Below are 17,500 nucleotides of genomic sequence, written 5' to 3'. Positions count from 1 at the left end.
AACGGGCTACTGTTTCTATTTCTTTTTGTAAATAATTAGGATCCTTCTCTTATTACATCGGCAACGTATGTGTGTTTTTAGCATATGTGCTGGTTAGTTATAAAGCAAGAATGACAAACTATTAGGAACTGAGCGATACTAATAAGAAAGTTATCACTACTGAATTCCATAGTAACTGTTTGTACTTAATTCTTGCTAAAATTGAAATAGTGAGGGATCTGGTCCAGCGCATTTAGCTAATGAAAAGTTTTTATAGCATGTATCCTTGCAATCCAGCCATATTTTTAAAAGGTTAAAGTTGAGTCATTGGTTCGATATTTTATATAACTCGAAAAAACTCAAGGCTAAAACTCGATCGGGACTTTGCAAAGGAGCATTTATTGTCATGAACCCGAAAATAGTGTTACCTCCTATTTATATAGATTTTGTACGGGTGTTCCACTTGTTTTTGATGTGTTTCTAATCACTTACGGGCTTAACGACCATCCATGCATCTGTATAAATAACAGACGTCTCCACTGCGTAAACGCTATTTCACTGTTTAATATGATTGGTACGTAAGGGATTAATAACACCAAAATGATAAAGTTAAACATAGTATAGGAATTTATGATATTTCAGTAGAACTTCTGTGAAAACAGGACACTACCAAAGATAAAAACCGCAGTAGCGAAATCTCAACGATATAGTAATTTCTGTAAAAAAGTGAGATTAATGAATGTCTCGTAACTTCAGCACAGGGAATAACGAAAATTCGACCTGCAAAGGAAACACTCACAGTACTCCAAATGAATAAAAAAATTGGAATTAGGCTTGCTTTTTTGTGCGACGTCACGGTGTTCCGATAACGACACACGGCCTTGGTCCTCCTTCTCTATATTTAGCGGACGACCTGGTTGGCTTCAGGTTTCCCCGGTGCGGTTGTTTCGATGATTCGAGCCTTGAAATCCGATGCTTGGCAGACGCGTTCGGTTGTTCTTGCAGTGCCGGAAACGCTCACTACGATGTTTTCTTGAATGATTCTGATGAGAGACGAAGCTCCGTTGAGTAGAGGAAAAGGACACGTCGGTTTTGTTTCTTGAAGTTATTCACTAACGATGATACTAAGTTGCTGACGAATCTTGTTGTTATCTGAAGTCGCTCACTAAGGATGATAATAGGTTGCTTGAAGAATCGATGCTTTTGTCGTGTGACGTCATTGATTATTTATTCTGTTTTTCTTCGTTAGGACGTTGTAGAGTTTCTTTGGTTCCGCTGCACCAATATTAGGGCTTGTGCCTTGTACGATAGGAGCCCTTTGAGGGTAAGTTTAGGACTAGCGATAATCTATACGCTAAGTCGGTTGGTCATTGCACTTCCATATTCAATGGATGTCTGGGCGTTTTGTAGACACTACGAAGTCTGGTAATTATCTTTACGACGCAGTGTTAAACTCAGGGTTCGGGAGTTCGGTAGAAAAACTCGAAGTATAAAAAATAGATATATTCTTGAAGTTTTACATGGTGAAGATCCGATATTATGGTACAAGTCATTCTAAATAAACGCTAGCTTGACGCTTCTGCCAATGTGATGGCTAATCCTATTCCTCTACATGATAAGCTTAGGGTAAAGAGGTACAGCTTTAAATGACGATAGCTAACTTGTTCTGCTTGTCTACCACTCTGTTACAAGTAGGAAGGGGAAACAGACAGTAGTTCGAAACATAGGAACATACTATCGATGACATAGTTACATACGATACACACAATCAATGGAGACACGCTACAGATCACGTAGGCGGTAAGTTGTCTCAAGCAGGGAGCGTCCCCGTGGACAATGTTATAAACAATTGAATGACTAAGGTGACGACAGGTATCTTAGCCTACTTTTATTTGTCTACGTCAGCCTTAGCGTCTCTAGTCTGATCACATTCCTGAAAGCCAAATCTTTGATATATATGGACTAACATTCCATATTTTATTATGTAAACACTTACAATCTATATATATATATATATATCTATATTATATAAATATAATCTATATATATATATACATATATAGAGAATAATAGAAAAGACAAAAAAACCTCAAGGTTTCACTGTGATAGTATAGAATGTAAGATTATATATATATATATATAGTATATAAATTAATTATATATAATTATAGTATTATAGACATATATATAGATGATATATATATATATATATATAGAGAGTAGATACATATATATATATATATATATATATATATATCTATATATTAGATATATCATATCTTATATATATAGATATATAGCTAGATATATATATATATGTATATAGATATATATATATTATAATATAATATATATATATATATATATATAGATATATATATATATAGATATATGAGATATATGTACATAGAATATTAGAGTTATATATGTAGAGAGATAGATTACTATATAGTATATATATATATATTATATATATACATATATATATATATATATATATATATAATAGAATATAATATATATATATATATACATATACAATATGATATATATATATATATATTTATAATAATAGATATACTTATATATTATATACATATAGCTAGTAATATATATATATATATATATATATATATATATATATATATATATATATGTATAGAATATATAGTATATATATATATTATATATAATGTATATATATATATATATAGACGTATATATATGTATAATATTATATATATATATATATATATATATAATATATTATATATATATATTATATATAGATAGATAGACAATATATAAATATATATATTATATAATATATATATATATCTATATAGATACCATATATCTCTATTATATAGATATTATATATATATATATATACATATATATATATATATATAATTTTTGTGTATATATATATTATATATAAAGTCAATATTATATAATCGAAAAAATTGACAAAAAAAACTCCAAAGTTTCAATGTTATTGTATATGTGATTTAGTAATTAGTCAAATGACCAAAAACCCAGTGGCGATGCAATTATAATTTTTAAACAAATTCATTAAAATCACAACAAGGTTCTAAGCCTCCCTTTTAAAGGAAGTAATTTCCATGATACAAGATTTTTAATTATCTTACGTAGATGGGAAACGTCGACAGACAGAAAACTGTTGTCCTATATGAGGAAAACATCATCTACATTTAAGATACAAAAGTTATCTTCTAAATAAGGTACTGTGAACGCGCCTGTATGAGAATACTTAATACTTTTCCCTCGGCTACAAATATATATATATATATATATATATATATATATATATTATATATATAGATATATTATATATAGATATATATAATATATATACATATATAAATAGATAATATATATATTTATATATATATATATATATATATATATAGATATATATATATATATATATGTGTGTGTGTGTTTGTGTGGTGGGTGTGTGTTACACACAGGTTCTTATAACATTACCTGACATTTATACTTCAGCATAACCTACATAGGTCTTTTAATATCCAGTCGCACTGCTTCGGGAATATCGGTGCAAAGGAATCGAAGTGATAAATGGTTTGTCCCTAAGAGACTCGAAAACACTTTGTTAGTACGAACACAAACGACTTCCAGGCCGAAGTTCAAGACCAAATGTTTAGCTATCAAGAGAGGAAAAGTTAATACCGACACTCTATATCACATACCCGTCGAGTGCGGAGATTTGTTTCTAGCATCGGCATCAGCCCATCCCCACCATTACAGCTGATTTATGAATTTTTATCACATCACCGTGATATTTCATATCCATATACCGCACATAATCGCATTCGATGGGTATTTATCTACTGTAGAGTCGGCATCAATTTAGACCTCTCTTGACAACCCAATGGTCTAGAACATCCACTGGAAGTCGTTGGTTCGTACTGCCAAGTGTTCGAGCCAAATAGGTTACACAAAAATATACGTTTTGAGGAGACAACCAATAGATGATTCAGAGTGAATGGGGAGGGACTGAAATACCTCACAATCCAAAAGCCGCTATTTCATCCTGAAAACCCCGGAGTCTCTGCTATCGTCGATTTGAGATTTAGAGAAAAGAGTTAGTTTTGTCAAATAGGCGAAGGTTACAAGCATCAAAGGAGATATAATTCCCAACCTCGAAGTACCTTCACCAATCAGTGGAAAAACAAAACACATGTCCGTTTTCAGCTTGGTATGTGACTTTGAAACTTAGTCAGGGTTACACATTTATTAAACAATACCTTCGAGATATAGTTTCGAATTATTTGGGACCAAGATATTTAGGTATTATAGTTTCCGAGATATATACAAAAATCTATATTAACTATATGACTAGGGTTTGTATTTACGAAATAATACCAAGCAGCCTCACAGTAAATTAGAAAAGAAAAGGAATTATAATAATAATAATAAAGGTCAACACAGTAACAGAGTCATAATGAAATGTGCCACAACGTTCCGTAATGACTTCCCGTTACGGGAGTCAAATTGGATGTTGCGAAATATTCCATTATTAATCGTGGATTTTTTTTTGCGCTCAGTCGTTGTTGGGATAAAGTGCCGACATAAATTTCGGCCATTCGCTCATTCCCGCCGAGTGATTGGACGCTATCAAGATAATAAAGGAGATTACTATTCGGCAGAAATTTGAACCATAAAGGCAGCATGTAATAAATAATAATAATAATAATAATAATAATAATAAATATTATTATTATTATTATTATTATTATTATTATTATTATTATTATATTATTATTATTATTATTATTTTTTTTTTTTTTTTTTTTTTTTTTTACAATGTTTCTTCACGAAATAAAAAAAGAATATTCTAAACCATATTGGATATTTATGTATGATTCATGCGTTTAAATCAACATACTTGAAACACTCTTCAAAACGAATGTGAAATGACACATTCAGTGACTGATTGTTGAAAATAGCTGGAAAAGGCGCTTAAAAACAGCGATTCCCGACTAAGGATTAAACTTTCAAGTAGAAGAAGAAGTCGAGTCTTCGGCACCTCTCTCTCTCTCTCTCTCTCTCTCTCTCTCTCTCTCTCTCTCCAGGATTCAGGTGTCCACCGTCTGACGGCACGAGTTTTTCCACTCAACTTGACTACCTTCATAAAATTTGAATAGTTTACACATTTATTTTGAAATTACAGGATAAATTTATACCTGCCTCGATTGATGTTCACACTGTGGCCATAACTTTCATTAATAAACCTAGATTCAATTATACGTCTTTCCAGTGCATTGTTAGATTACGATCGCGTTATCAGAACTGCTGCAAAGTGTTAATCAAACATAAGAGAAATAATCATGTGCGATATTTATAATGAGAGAGAGAGAGAGAGAGAGAGAGAGAGAGAGAGAGAGAGAGAGAGAGAGGTGCCGAATACTCGACTTCTACTTTGAAACTAATCCCTAGTAGGGATCGCTGTTTTTTAGAGCCTTTTCCAGCTATTTTTAAGTCAGTCACTGAATGAATCATTTCACATTCGTTATGGAATATGTTTTTCAGTAACTATATTGGATTTGAACATATGCAACTTACATAAATATCCTTAGGATTAAACTATTCTATTTTATTTAGTGGAAGTAAGATAATATTACCACTTTTTTTTATAACACACATACACACACATATATATGTGTGTATTTAAAAAAGTAGTGTTATAAATAAAAAAAAAGCAGTGTTGTAAATTTTTAAAAAAGCATTGTTGTAGATATTCTTTATTTTCAGCTATGTTAGTTTGTCACTGATTTTCCACTCGATATCTTATATTTTCAAATATTAAGTAACAAAAAAACATAAATACAGAATGTACTATATCATGGGAAAACAGAAGCCTAAATGGAATTATAAGTGATAAGTATACTAATCCTACTTCGGATCCAAATCTATGGGAGAGTGACTTGATGCACTTAGCTATCAAGAGAGACACGAATTCGGTTTCTGCCTTTATAATGGAAATCAAATCTAACTCATCATAGGTGCACTTACCATGCATCATTTTCGTAAGCGTGTCAGTTGTTCCAAGACTGTGTGAATTCAATACCACCGTACTATTTGTAGGTCAAAATGTGTTTTGAAAACCCCCAGAATGAAGGGTGACCTATTTGGAAAAGAAAGGAGGTATAAACTGGACCCTTCCTTGTAGATCTACAGCTAAACTGAAAATCAGAGTTACCAACAAGACACACCAAAAGCGATAGCCGAGGATACTTTATAATGTCTTAATAAAAATAATGTCTTCAGCAAGGATATACAGAACCAAAGAACTAAGAGCTGAAGAAACACGTGACGAAAGTATTGAGAGTCACTTACAAGAAAATCTGTTCGGTAATTTAACCGACCAAGATTTACGAAGCTTCAAGGAAACGAACATCGCTTCTGGGAGATCCTGCAGTGAACAGGAGCTTGAACAGGGCAGAGAACTTCGTTTTGTATCACAATAATGGCAGAGGGCAAATTTGCGTAGTATCGGAATCAATACTTTCCTTTTTAGGAAATTTACTGGACACAATACTAGGAAGTGGTGGTAAAAAGGACTCGTTTCGCATATACCTGTGGAAGCGAACATCATTTGATCGAGAAAACCAAAAAATGTCTGATAAAGAGATAATTTTATTTGTTCCTTCGAAGATTTTAAAGGTACTGCAAACATTAAGGATCACTTCAAGTGATAGAATATGGACACCATTAGAGAGGATAACAAGAATAAAGCCTATAAGACGTAATTAATATTGTTATCATTATTCCGAAGATGAAGAACCCTATTGAAATGAAACAAGCCCACCAAACGCTCACTGACGTAAAAATTCCAGCTTCCAAAACATATGCTGTCATTAGGAAGAAGCAAAAGGAGGTAAAAGAAATACAGAAAATGGAGAGACAAATGTAAAAATAAGCAATCTAGAGAATCAGGAATGCAGTCGAGCACGAGAGGCGGCTAATCAGGTCAAGGCACCAGTACTCTCCAAGTTTGCTATGAACCACTTGAACCAAATCCATAGCCGAGAATAATGTCATCAACACAATGGAAGTAGACATAATACTGCATACACGCTAGGAAAGCATCACGACTCGATAGAAAGCGTTCTATCCCTCCCACTCTTTCATTAGATAGCGATGATGCATGACGAAGCAATGGCACACATGATCTCTCCTGACAAGATCACCAAAGCATCCCTCCTCCTCCTCCTCCTCCTCCTCCAGACGCCGCAGGCCCGGCGAGATTGGTGTCACTAAAGTCTCTCCCAAATAAGAAGGATCAAGAAAACCCAAATGGTATAAGTGCTGCCTAATCTATCTCTCGATATTCCTCTTTTCTGTTCTGAAGACTTTATCAAAATATAATGAAAATATGGGGGGAACTTAATTAAGAGATTGGAAATCTATACTCTGGTTTTACATACATAAAAAGAGGATACAAATTCTTGAAAACTAACTTCCCAAATTTTCAATATACTTGGATCAAGTACTCAACAGAAACAAGAAAGACTGGGAAATATAACATACGAAAATATAAAGCAGTTACTCAATTTACAATTATATTAATCAAGAAAAATTTGTAGCACTTGATAACTGCTTCAGTTAACCTAAATATTTTCCTAATATTTTACCTTGGTTGCAGGATTCAGACTTGGATTTTATATAATGCAGATGAATTTACACGATTCTGTCAGTCATTGCAGAAATTGCACAGTCTTCAAGGAGATGTGGAATATAATAATGGTACCTGGCTTCCTTTTATAACAATGACGATGATCAACAGTCTACATGAATCTACTTAGCTGTTAGTGAAGAATTTGGCATGACTGTTATTGAAACATAACTATTCCTTTCTGTTCAGGAAACACGCGTACAAAAACGTCATCCTTATTCATTATCAATTCATTTCTAACAGCTCTACATGAAATGAAATGAGCAGCGGGAAGTAACTAATCATATAATGAAATATACTGCGATCTACACCCGAATGAAACAGGGTCACGATGATTTTTAATTAAAAGAAAAATAAATCCAATATATTAGGAATATGTGATTGAAAACAAACATACAATGCAGCCAGAATGAGTAATTCAAAATGAATTAATATACGTCACTTTAAAAATGTATCTAAACCACCTGAAGAATAATTTGTCAAAGGTTTTCTTGAAAAAACATTTCACTCTCACATTAAAACCTTAAACCTAAACAAGGAACTCTAAAAACATGAATAAAAAAATGGTTTCATGATATAAAAATAATTGGCCTCATTTTAAGAAAGTTATCTGAGGAAAAGTGTTTCATAAACAAGTTGATTCTGCCTCGCATATAATTACATCCATTACTGAAGTTTGCACTTAACTTCTAGGCGTAATGCGGCAAAAGCTGCAACCAACTCTGACCTAAAGAAGTTTTTGATTATGATAAAATACTCAACTGATACTGAGCGTGACATACATGATAACTGCTCAAGTGTTAACGTAACGTACACACAGACACACACACATCAAAGAATAGTTTTAAATCATGGCTAAAAGAAGGAAAAAATGCAGTTTTTTGCCATGGAATCCGAGATTGATTTATTGAAACATCTGACTTCATCGCTGTAAATTTGCTAAGTCACTATTTTCATATTCATCCTCTTAACATGCTCTCTGTATAGGGTAGTCATTTGTTTGTATTTCAAGCTCTCACGTGGTCAGAGACTTTTATCAATATTTTTAACATTTCTCTTTCATAGAAATAGACTTGGAGCCTTTCTCTTTCATTTACCTCAATACAGGTGGAAGGGTCAGAGGAATCTTAGGAAAACTCGCGAAGTTCAGGCTTCTGGGAAGTCGACTTCCGAATCCAGTCTTCCGTGAAACATTCCCGACAACGGAACCTCCACACAGCCGGAACATTAGATGCCCAAATTGGGACTTGTTCCAGAAACGCAAGAGATGAGTAGGAAATAAGATATCCTATGAAGGAGAGTTTTTAGACATCCCGAAAGCAATGGGAGTTCAAGGAGTCTCTCTCTCTCCCTCTCTCTCTCTCTTATATATAAGGTGTCTACTGATGGTGCCTGCATTTTAAGTCTCTCCTTTTCTCTTATGCCAGGGGTGGTCTGCTGTTGGTTCTGAAACTCACTCTCTCTCTTTTTCTCTCTTCAATAAACAGGTGCCTGTTGTCTGAAATCTCTCTCTCTCTCTCTCTCTTTCTCTCTCTCTCATCTCTCTCTCTCTCTCCAAGGTGTCTGCTACCAATATTGCTCCAGCCATATCCTCGCTGTATCTGGCGGTCCATCTGAGAGATCACCTTCAAAAATATGTTAAGCTTCATTTAAAAAACGAGAATTTCATTGAATCTACATTCCGCTGAAAAAGAAACCAAACGCTGTAGCAGCTGCTAAGGACACATGCATAAACATTTGGATCCCAGATATGTATCACAGTTTCAGGAAAAAATATAGACTTCCGTGTATTCTTGAGTTGAATCGTATCTCCAAGTTAAGCCGAGGTGTAAAAATAGAATGAAAGCCGAAGATAAAACGTGAGGAAACTCTTTTGGAGATTTCTTTCTTTTTCACTGAATATTAAAACGGAATATTTTTTTGGTTTTTCACAGCCTTGACTGAATGAAATACGAAAAATATATTCCGGTTTATCATAATTGTATTCTGTTATCTATAATTTCTTTGGTATAATAAAAAAAATATGGGGGAAAGTCTTACTATTAAAAAAAAGCTTGGAATAACTTAGATATCCGCTTTATAAATGTCAAACATTCTCAGTCAACGAAAAAGGCTATAGTTTATATGGTGTTTTTACGTTAAATGAAACCAGTGGGTTATTCAGCAACGGGACCAACGGCTTTACGTGACTTCCGAACCACGTCGAGAGTGAATTTCCATCACCGAAAATACATATCTCTAACCACTCAGAGGAATGCCCGGGAATAGAGCCCCCGGCCATAGAGGTGGCAGCCAAGACCATGCCGACCACGCTACTAAGGCGCTGAAAAGGCTATAGTGTACTTAATCAAAACAATATGATAATTCCCCACCAACCAATCGACGCAGTTACAAACTCGACAGTAATTCCCTTTAAATTGAAATGAAGTATCGATGATAATCTACATATTACCACTACTGCAGCGTCGAGCATAAACTTTCCTTACAACAGGGAAATCTTTTTATTGTTTATATTTTGTCTTCAATTTGATTATGTGATTTTCCTTAGGAAACTGGTAATTTGATTGAATTTAATGTAAATTACATGCAGAATAAAAGAACCTCATGCAAACTGGAAGGTATCCAATGAGTTATTTATTACAAAAAGGTTAGAAGCTCTCAAGGACGACCAGTCCTCGTAATCAAGTATCCAAAGTGACCGAAGAGGTGGACAGGTCAGCTGTATTTGTTTCATCGCCCTGCTTCTCCTGATTGGGCCATCGTGACCCTGACCGGACTCTGCTCGACACACGTTGTTCCAGGTGTTCATTTTCCAGACTCTCGAGAAGCCACCACACACATAGAAATCCAGCTGGCCTCCCTCCCACCTCTTCGGTCATTTCTTGGATACTTAATAATGTGGACTGGTTGTCCTTGAGAGCTTGTAACCTTTTTTTAATAAATAACTCCAGTAGATACCATCCAGTTTTAATGAGGTCCTTTTAGTATTTGTACCATTGCATTGCACAGAAACAATTGTGTATGTAATATATATATATATATATATATATATATATATATATATATATATATATATATATATATTATATATATATATATAATGACATTCAAGGATTGCGTTTGTGTTTTACAGACGTTTGGAATTTCTGAGGATGCAAATATTTACAGAATATTACTTCTTTCTCTACAGAAAGTATTCGAACACTTAAAAGTTCCACTCGTAACCACGAGACTAACTGGGTATGATAATGTTTGTATTTGCCCAGATTCAAAAAAAGTAATTGAATCAGTTCGATTCCGTGCGCGAATTAAGTGCGGTGTGAAATCCCAGGACGTAAACTAGTATGACAGTCAGTAGGATATTCTTCATAGAACCTGGTGTTCCCGAAATTTAATAAGTAAAGAATAAAAGGGCAAAATGATCATACATTAACTAATGTCCAGATCTTATATAATTCGATAATGCAAAACACCCCTTTTCCCCTTTGAATTTTCATGATGATAATCTAGTCTTAATGGAATTCAAGTTAATTTACTTATTAAATGGACTCAATTAACTTGAATTAAGTCGTAGAAAATGAATGGTCGAACTAGAAACCCAATAAACTCAACAGAGAACCCAAGTGCTGGATGAACCCGGATGATCATTGAGTCTGTTCCCCTGAGTGCCTTTGTTTACCCCAGGAGGAGGCTGTTATCGGAACTGGTAACAAACGGTGGTTCCCGCCTAATTATGGTGGGCACCATGGAAGCAAAATGTGTGTGTGTGTGTGTGAGAGAGAGAGAGAGAGAGAGAGAGAGAGAGAGAGAGAGAGAGAGACCCACGTGTATAGAATTCCAATTTTCCGGCGACGCAAATCTCTCGTTAATTAACGATTAGGATCATGTTTGAATCGAGATCAAAGTCTGTTGACACTGCCTTGAGAGTGTTGCCACTTAGGCGAGAGCAATAATATTCAGGACGATATTGTTCGACTGGTAAAGTCCTTGTATAAACACGACACGTATTCTTGACGCAAACTCGAGAACAGATATGGTCCTTTGGCTGAAAGGAAATGCATTTTTTATGTAATTACCTTGTATCTAGTGGTCCGAGTGAGGATGTGGGATGCGGGAGTAGGAGCTGTGGGTATATTATATATACATAGTTACCTCCCTTGTCTTATTGTACAGAACTTGCTGTTGATATAATCTACGAGTGTTTCGCTAGTTATCTTTGCCAAGCCTTGTGTAACTTTATTATATAATCTACGATTATTTTGCTTCTATGTTGGTTTTATCAACGATTTCTGAGCTCATAATATATAACTTACCATTAAGGGACAATACTGAAATAGAGCAAAAAAAAAAAAAAAAAAAAAACAAAAAAAAAAAAAAAAAAAAAAAAAAACAGCGTAAAGGTCAAACCGATTTACTTTTTCAAAAATAAATCTGGATCTTATGAATATACGAAAACATCACATTAGAATAACAAAGCTATAGTGCATGTTTCCATAGGTAAACTGCTGCTAGCTTCAGCTGGTAAGGCGTTTATTCCCTCGTCCTGTTGATAGGTAGCTAGATAGACAGAGAGGCAAGCAATGAAGAAAATATTAAGTAGTTATAAGTAAAGGTAAGAGGCCGAGTTGTATGTCATGATGTGATCCTGCCTTAGCGCGAGTAATACAAAAATACTTTTTCGAATGATTAATGTGACGAATAAGCTCATTGGCATGACATCACTTGAAATATATTAAGTAGATTATTAAATTTGGATGTATGTTAATAATTATGATCTAAGTCCGAAATTAAACGATTAATTACATAACTGGAACATAAATGATAATCAAAACCTCTACAATTCACTTACATTTTACAAAATATACCCTCCGGGAATAATTAAAGGTAATCTCACCTAACTACTGATCATGAGAGAGAGAGAGAGAGAGAGAGAGAGAGAGAGAGAGAGAATAGATTATAGTCTGCATTAAGTCATGAGGTCAGAGTAAAGGAGGATCAGTCCAGTCGAAATGAGCCTCATAGGAGGGATTCCTGTCCAGGGAAACAACCTGAATCCTGAATAGTTTTAGTCGATGGAGTTTATCAAGGATCGATGAATTAACATCCGTCTCCCTCATCTGCATTTCAATGAGCCTTCTATTTGTCTCATGCAATGGCATATGAATAATGCAACGCCACATTCCACATATCTTGGAAATAGTCTCTGAACGTGTATCAAAGTATTCCACATTTATATATGTATACTCTGTTATGCTCTTTTTCCACCCTCTGTTCGAGAAGTCATACGCTGTTTCAGGCTGTGGACATACATGCACACACACATACTTACCCACACACACACACACATACACACAGACACACACACACACATACACACACACACACACACACACACACACGATATATATATATATATATATATATATATATATATATATATATATATATGAGTACAAAATTACATACTTATATAGAGTATGTATAAATATATTATTTATATATATAATATATATATATATATATATATATATATATATATATATATATATATATATAATAACTACCAATAATCACGCAATCTTGTTTAAAAGAAATTAGGGTAAAAGCATCGCCATCAAGCAATGACTCACCAGAGCAAGAATCGGAGGGACAGGTGAAATTTGTGAGGCAGATGTTTTGTCCTCTGACCTTAGAAACTGTGAATGAATCAGAAGTGAAATCTAGCATTTCAGCATTTCCATTTCACCAACTCCAGCAAAGGTAGACTGAAATGTTGTAGAAGGTTAAACTTCGAGATATTCATTTAGCTTAGGTTTTAGGTGTAACTGTATTACATGAAAAAAAAAACATAAGTATTGGGTAATTGAGTATTAATTAATTCCCGCAAACATTATATGGGATATAATGGTATTGTTTTTTGTTATATTTACTTCACTAACTTTTGCAAAGATGAAGGGTCTAACCCATGAAACTAGGTCAATCTTATACACGGTATTAAATCCTTGAAAACGTAGAATGTAAATAGAGAATAAGTGTTATGCCTAATGATTAGAGAGTGAGAGAGAGAGAGAGAGAGAGAGAGAGAGAGAGAGAGAGAGAGAGAGAGAGAGAGTTTTGTAGGAAAACAAATATACAGAAGCTACCCATAAACTCTTCAAGGCCTTGTATCAATATTAGTATTAATAATGACATCACAAAAGTCCTGAACAAAATTCAACCATGAATCATGGATGACTATAACTCCGTTGAAAAAAGTTTTGAATAAAGACGTAGAATTCAAAGTTAATTAACCTGTGACTATTACTAAATAACGAACTTATTCATGATTCACAAACTCTAAGTCGTACAATACAAGATCTGAATTTCCAAAGGCTCATCACCATAATGATACCACACATTGCAATTTCCTCTTCTGCCATTCCGTTTGATCCCTCTGTAAATAGAGTTATCTTAAAGTATTATTGGAGAACCCAAGTATGTCAAGAGATCATTAAATAAGGACTGTAAAAATATATTTCTCAGAGATATATTTCATTTGAGTTGTCATAATTGGTTAGAGCGAATTGGCCTTCATAATTGCAATCAAGGAACATTTCTAGGTTATAGTCGTTCTTGCTCTGTATGGTTAAAAAAAAAAAAAAAAAAAAAAGAGAAAATATGTTCTAGCATGATGTATTCAGTATTCATACTTATAATATAGTTTTATTCACCATGGTCTCATCAAGATTTTAAGAATATATCTATATATGTATGTGTGAGTGTGTGTCGTGTGATAATTGGACGGTTCTGAGCGCATATAATACGACAAAGAAAACGTGAAGTAAAAAGCAAAAGTTCAAGGTGTGTTCCAGTGGCATTTTGCGTGAGAGAGAGAGAGAGAGAGAGAGAGATATTACTTATGTATAACTGAATTCTATACAGATTATGCAGCAATTATATTATGATATCATTTCGTCATGTAATAATAATAATAATAATAATAATAATAATAATAATAATAATAATAATAATAATAATAATTCAAAGTAAACTCATAATCACATGAGTTAGTAAAATCAAATGGAAAAGTAAATCGTCAATAATATGTCTGTTTGATCTTGTTATTTAAAATACAAAGCAGAAAGCTTTCGCTGACCTGCACAGTGCTCCTTGTCAATCTGAATATAATTACTAACAGTGATCATACAAAAACTTTGTTTTTTGACTAGTTTACAAATAACTTCTTTGAAGATGGGTAGTTGGCTCTTCATGTAATCCCCTCATTCTCCAACGGCAAACCAGCTAATCGCCTAGATCTTAGAAGTGGCGGTTCGTCTCTTGTATCGTTTGATCTGTTGTCCATAGCAGCTTGGGCGCCTGCAACAAGGGACACGGGATGTGTCCCTGTTACCTGAACGAAAGAAGATGAGGCAGCGGCAGTATCAGAGGTAGTTAGATTATTGGTGTTATTTCATTTAAAATAAAATCTTCTTGCGTAAAGGCTTTATTGCCTCCCATAGAGAAACCCTTGTTATGAATTGCTCCTTCCACCAACCTTCTAATACCTGTATCTTTGCTATTGAAAATTACTTTTGACTCGTTCCAATTTATGCGGTGATCGTCATTTAAACTATGTGAGACTAGTGCATTATTCTCAGCAAGCAAATTATAGGCTCTTTTGTGTTCATTGATTCTGATTGGTAGTCTCCTCCCACTTTCTCCGTAATATTTCTTATCGCAATCCAGACAAAGTATTTCATAAACACCAGTTTCTTTGTTAATGCTTTGGTTGGAGTTATTATTTTGAGTGTATTCTTATAGTTGAAGACCAGGTTGACCTTCTCTTCACCTTTTTCATTAACTGTTTTTCTAATATTTCGTAAGTTCGGATTAAATGGTAAGTTCAATATGAATACAAAAAAGAATAAAAAAAGTATTTAACATTACCATTTAATCATAATTTACGAAATATTAGAAAAACAGTTTATGAAAAAAGGTGAAGAAAATGAAATAATTTGCTGTCATTTTATAAGAGATTATAACAGAGAAAGCTTGGATAGTAATAACACCAATAATCTAGCCACCTCTGATACTGCCGCTGCCTCATCTTCTTTCGTTCAGGTAACAGGGACACATCCCGTGTCCCTTGTTGCAGGCGCCCAAGCTGCTATGGACAACAGATCAAACGATACAAGAGACGAACCGCCACTTCTAAGATCTAGGCGATTAGCTGGTTTGCCGTTGGAGAATGAGGGGATAACATGAAGAGCCAACTACCCATCTTCAAAGAAGTTATTTGTAAACTAGTCAAAAAACAAAGTTTTTGTATGGTCACTGTTAGTTATTATATTCATATTGACAAGGAGCACCGTGCAGGTCATCGAAAGCTTTGTATTTTAAATAACCAGATCAGGCATATTATTGTGGATTTACTTTTCTAATAAGAATAAGAATAGAATAAGAATAAAAATAAAAATAAAAATAAAAATAAAATAAAATAAAAATAATAATAATAATAATAATAATAATAATAATAATAATAATAATAATAATAATAATAATAATAATAAAAAAAAATAATAATAAAAATAATAATCATAAAAATAATAATAATAATAAAAATAATAATAATAAAAATAATAGAGGCAACAGAATCAACCATCTGATGTTCATGGACGACATCAAGCTGTATGGTAAGAGCATCAAGGAAATAGATACCCTAATCCAGACTGTAAGGATTGTATCGGGGACATCAGGATGAGTTGGGAATAGAAAAATCGTCTAATCAACATACAAAAAGGCAAAGTAATGAGAACTGAAGGGATAAAGCTACCGAGAGGGAGCAACATCCAAACACATAGATGAGACAGGATACAAATATCCTGGGAATAATGGAAGGAGGAGATATAAAACAACCAAGAGATGAGGACACGATCAGGAAAGAATATATGCAGAGACTTAAGGCGAAACTCAAGTCAAAACTCAACGCCGGAAATATGATAAAAGCCATAAACACATGGGCAGTGCCAGTAATCAGATACAGCGCAGGAATAGTGGAATGGACGAAGGCAGAGCTCCGCAGCATAGATCAGAAAACCAGGAAACATGACAATACACAAAGCACTACACCCAAGAGCAAATACGACAGACTATACATAACACGAAAGGAAGGAGGGAGAGGACTACTAAGTTATAGAGGACTGTGTCAACATCGAAAACAGAGCACTCTGGGACAATATCTGAAAACCAGTGAAGACGAGTGGCTAAAGAGTGCATGGGAAGAAGGACTAATAAAAGTAGACGAAGACCCAGAAATATACAGAGACAGGAGAAAGACAGACAGAACAGAGGACTGGCACAACAACCAATGCACGGACAATACATGAGACAGACTAAAGAAACTAGCCAGCGATGACAATTAGCAATGGCTACAGAGGGGAGAGCTAAAGAAGGAAACTGAAGGAATGATAACAGCGGCACAAGATCAGGCCCTAAGAACCAGATATGTTCAAAGAACGATAAACGGAAATAACATTTCTACCCCTATGTAGGAAGTGCAATACGAAAAATGAAACCATAAACCACATAGCAAGTGAATGCCCGGCACTGCACAGAACCAGTACAAAAGAGGCATGATTCAGTGGCAAAAGCCCTCCACTGGAGCCTGTGCAAGAAACATCAGCTACCTTGCAGTAATAAGTGGTACGAGCACCAACCTGAAGGAGTGATAGAAAACGATCAGGCAAAGATCCTCTGGGACTATGGTATCAGAACGGATAGGGTGATACGTGCAAACAGACCAGACGTGACGTTGATTGA

The sequence above is a fragment of the Macrobrachium nipponense genome, chromosome 27 (assembly GCF_015104395.2).
Source record: "Macrobrachium nipponense isolate FS-2020 chromosome 27, ASM1510439v2, whole genome shotgun sequence".
NCBI classification, from domain to species: Eukaryota; Metazoa; Arthropoda; class Malacostraca; order Decapoda; family Palaemonidae; genus Macrobrachium; species Macrobrachium nipponense.
This window is presented reverse-complemented; position numbering follows the sequence as displayed.